At 38.9% G+C, this 5,011-nt stretch overlaps 1 protein-coding gene across 1 annotated transcript in view; it reads left to right on the top strand.

Annotated features, from left to right (window-relative positions):
- The first annotated feature begins 4,533 nt into the window (after positions 1 to 4,533).
- The window catches only part of PITX2 (paired like homeodomain 2), a 16,118-nt gene continuing 15,640 nt past the window's right edge, over positions 4,534 to 5,011 (top strand). The window contains exon 1 of the mRNA XM_040420496.1: positions 4,534 to 4,691. The gene's annotated coding sequence lies outside the window, so the exon portion shown is untranslated. The remainder of the gene's footprint in view (positions 4,692 to 5,011) is intronic.

The following is a 5,011-nucleotide window of genomic DNA, read 5'->3' as shown; positions in this document are numbered from 1 at the left end:
CACACTGTACACACTATGACCTGAACCTCATACTATGTTCACACTCAGGTCACCTCATGTCCTTTAGGCCTCTTTCACACTACAGTATTTTGCGTTCAGTATACTGGACGTTTTTTGAGTTCAGTATACGGAACAGATACTGAACCATTCATTTCAATGGTTCAGCAAAAAATACTGAAGTGTCTCCGTGTGCATTCCGTTTCAGTATTTCAGTATTTCCGTGCCGTGGAAAGATAGAACATGTCCTATGTTTGTCCGCAAATCACGGTCCGTGGCTCCATTAAAGTCAATGGGTCCGCAAAAAAACGGAATGCATACGGAAGGCATCCGTATGTCATCCGTATGTCATCCGTTTTTTGCGGATCTGTCATTAACAAATGCTAGGCCCAGCCCACTGTGGCCATGTGTTTCTTGTTGCCAAACTTTGGCTGAGCACAAATACAGGTGGCTTCCGTTTTTGATCCGTGAAAAACGGACCGTATACGGGAACCATACGGAAACCATACTGAAACGTTTTTGCGGACATACTGAACGGAAACGGAGACACAACGGAACCCAAAAACGGGACAACGGATCCGTGAAAAACGGAACGCAAAACACTGAAATGGACATACTGTAGTGTGAAAGAGGCCTAACACACTGTGTACCCTATGACCTGAACCTCATACTATGCTCACACTCAGGTCACCTCATGTCCTTTACACACTGTACACACTATGACCTGAACCTCATAGTATGTTCACACTTAGGTCACGTCATGTTCCTTACACACTGTGCACACTATGACCTGAACCTCATAGTATGTTCACACTCAGATCACCTGATGTCCTTTACATATTGTGGACACTATGACCTGCACCCCATACTATGTTCACACTTAGGTCACGTCATGTTCCTTAAAAACTGTGCACACTAAGACCTGAACCTCATACTGTGGTCACACTCAGGTCACCTCATGTCCTTCACATATTGGGGACAGTATGGCCTGCACCTCATACTATGTTCACGCTCAGTTCACCTAATGTAATTTACACACTGTGTACACTATTACCTGCACCTCATAGTATGTTCACACTCAGGGCACCTCGTGTAATTTACACACTGTGCACACTATGACCTGCACTCCATACTATGCTCACACTCAGATCACCTCATGTCCTTTACACACTGTGTACACTATGACCTGCACTCCATACTATGCTCACACTCAGTTCACCTCATGTTCCTTACACATGTGTGTACACTATGACCTGTATTTCATACCATGGACACGCACATGTCCACTCATGTCCTTTACACACGGTGGCCATCATTATTATGCCACCTCATGTCCATTACACACTTGTGCAGTATGACCTACACCTCTGATGCCACCTAATTTCCTTCCACCTGTAAAAAGTATGACTTACATCATTCTATGGTCACACTCATGCCACCTATGTCATTAACACCAGTGGACAGGTTGAGCTGCTGTCCTCCTACTGTATACACTTTGGACAGACTGACCTACAGTTCACAGACACTCTGACTCTAGTCACAGACGTGAGAGAGACAGACTATGGGTAGACCTTACATGTCACACTGTGGATAGTGGGACCTAAATGACCAGTAACTGACCAGTAGCTGAAACATAATCACCCATCAATTTTGTCAGAATTGGGAAACCATATAATGAGTTAATCTCATAACCTGTTCTGAAACCAGTTACTTCAATGTATGACGATATCTGTACATACATGAATACCTCAGTCCAGATCCTCCAGCACAGCCATAGGGGAGCCATCCCCAGTGCATCTGGCTATCTGAGAGGTCTGCAGACGTCCTTCCAGTATGGGCGATGGTCTTACAGTATGGAGACAGATAGCGGCGGCTGCTGTGACATTCCTGACATATTTCCTGTGAGATCAATGTGCCTGCTGTGCACAACCAACGATCACACGTATGGGGCAGGATGGAGCCCGGCTCGCGGCTGTTCCTCACAAGGCTCCATGTTGCACAGTGATAAGCCTTTCCCATGAATACACCCTCACCCTATATTTGATGCCCGTTCATTATGTGGACTGTATATTAGAGCAGTAAACACTGGGATAGAAACCATGAGATTCGGTTCCGTTATCATGAAGAATGGATTCACATTGTACAGACCGGTCAGCCAATTACAGTGAAGACCAAATATAACAATGGATTGCTCCAATGTCCTCAGATAGAAAGAGATTCCATATCTGTGGAGGTCTATATAGATAGAAGGTAAATACATAGATAGATAGATAGATAGATAGATAGATAGATAGATAGATAGATAGATAGATAGATAGATAGATAGATAGATAATGATAGATAGATAGATAGATAGATAGATAGATAGATAGATAGATAGATAGATACATAATGATTAGATAGATAGATAGATAGATAGATAGATAGATAGATAGATAGATAGATAGATAGATAGATATGAGATATATAGATAGAATATTGTGTTAAGTTTATCTGAAGTCTTTGGAAAGACAACCGATGACACATTTGATTTAAGGAAAAACGATATATAAAGTAGATATAGATAGATACTAGACAGCTAAATCGACAGATAGATAATAGATAGATAATAGATAGATAGATAGATAGATAGATAGATAGATAGATAGATAGATAGATACTAGATAAAAAGATTATAGACAGAAAGAGTATGACTGCATTGCTTTAACTCTGAATATTGTGGTAAATTTATCAGAATTTTTTTTGGGGGGGGAAACAGCAGACATATTATTATACAGCGGATATAGAGATAGATAGATAGATAGATAGATAGATAGATAGATAGATAGATAGATAGATAGATCGATAGATAATGAGATATATATAGAGATAGATAGATAGATAGATAGATAGATAGATAGATAGATAGATAGATAGATAGATAGATACTAGATAAAAAGATTATAGACAGAAAGAGTATGACTGCATTGCTTTAACTCTGAATATTGTGGTAAATTTATCAGAATTTTTTTTGGGGGGGGAAACAGCAGACATATTATTATACAGCGGATATAGAGATAGATAGATAGATAGATAGATAGATAGATAGATAGATCGATAGATAATGAGATATATATAGAGATAGATAGATAGATAGATAGATAGATAGATAGATAGATAGATAGATAGATAGATAGATAGATAGATAGATAGATAATGAGATAGATATAGAGATAGATAGATAGATAGATAGATAGATAGATAGATAGATAATGAGATAGATATAGAGATAGACAGATAGATAGATAGATAGACAGACAGACACTTTGCCACAAAAAGTCAATCAAGTATTGGAATTATTAAATTCAATATTATAATCAATTATCTATATCAGACTAAATACTGAATTCGGATGTTCTTGTATATTTAGTATGATTACTATAGTAGTATTAATATTTTATTATTACCATTTTAGTATTGCCATTATGTTATTTTTATTATAACTGCTGTAGTGTGTCACAATCACGATATAATTCCCTCAATGTAAAGGTCCCCACTGAGCAGAGATCCGTACATGGTTCTCACCTGAGTGGAGACCTGAGCCATTTACAATATAGGACAGTTTTACTTTAGCCCAGCGTTTTTGTTTTTTTCCATAATTTAATTTTTTTTCACAATCAGGGCTATTTTGTGTCATTGTACTAGTAGTGGTGATCCTGGGTAATACTGGGAGTAGCCGATAGATAGATAGATAGATAGATAGATAGATAGATAGATAGATAGATAGATAGATAGTAGATATGAGATAGATAGATAGATAGATAGATAGATAGATAGATAGATAGATAGATAGATAGATAGATAGATAGATAGATAATAGATAGATATGAGATAGATAAATAGATAGATAGATAGATAGATAGATAGATAGATAGATAGATAGATATGAGATAAATAGATAGATAAATAGATAGATAGATAGATAGATAGATAGATAGATAAATAACAGATAGATAGATAGATAGATAGATAGATAGATAAATAATAGATAGATAGTCAAACACAATTGTATCCCAGGTGTGAAATGTATACTATTGTATATTATATACTATTGTGTTGCTATCTAGAAGAATCATCGCTCCGGAAAGTGCTTAGATTTTACTATGATGGATTATGATGATGATTTTTAGAGTTTCTGCAGTTTTTCTTTCTCTTGTTGGCTTTCCATTCTCATGTTTAGTGCCCCCTTGTTCCTAGTCTGTAGCCCCATATCTAGGGCAGATGCTTCATTCTGAGTCTATGTCCCTGGATATCAATGCCCCAGCACCATTCAGTGAGTGCTTGCACTGTACATGTCATTGTCCTTGTTATTAAGCCAGTTATGTTTTTCCTGTGACCCAGTGATGAGATTTTGGGTGCCCTCCTCCCTCCCTGACCCCCTCTCCTCCCTCCTGCTCCGCTGCCTGAGTTTGGTGGAATCTCTGCTGACGTCACGTCATTCCCACTGCAGAGACACATAGAGGCAGGGAGAGAGGGGAAGAGACCCAGGGACAGGAACCTCTCATCTCACACTTACCAGGAACCTCTCACCAACTTGGGACTTTGCTTCTGGCTTCTTTCTATTGCTTTGGATTCTCCTGTAGTCCTTTCTATGTGATGTCCTATACAAGACTGCACTGAGGACCCCTGCCTAGACCAGCTCATCTCCAGGCACAGTAAGTACACAGCCACTAGCATGATACTCCTGCTATAATGTAAAGATGTGAGATCAGGAAAGGTCACACATTGGTTCCACCTGGGGCCTAACTGTGTAGGATTTCTCTCCTGACATCTAATCCCTTTTACTGCCTGTGCAATGCAGTGTGTAACAGTGGGGCAGTATGGAAGTGCACATTATAATGACATCTATATGCATTCTCCTACAAGCACTGAATCCTACAGAGGTCTGGGTATATAGGATATACAGCCTATGAATGTTACTGCTGGGCCATAACTGTAAGAAGTTAGGCCCGAAGACTCTGAACATTATATGTCT

Source organism: Bufo bufo, chromosome 2, assembly GCF_905171765.1.
Source record: "Bufo bufo chromosome 2, aBufBuf1.1, whole genome shotgun sequence".
In the NCBI taxonomy this organism is placed as follows: domain Eukaryota; kingdom Metazoa; phylum Chordata; class Amphibia; order Anura; family Bufonidae; genus Bufo; species Bufo bufo.
This window is presented reverse-complemented; position numbering and strand designations above follow the sequence as displayed.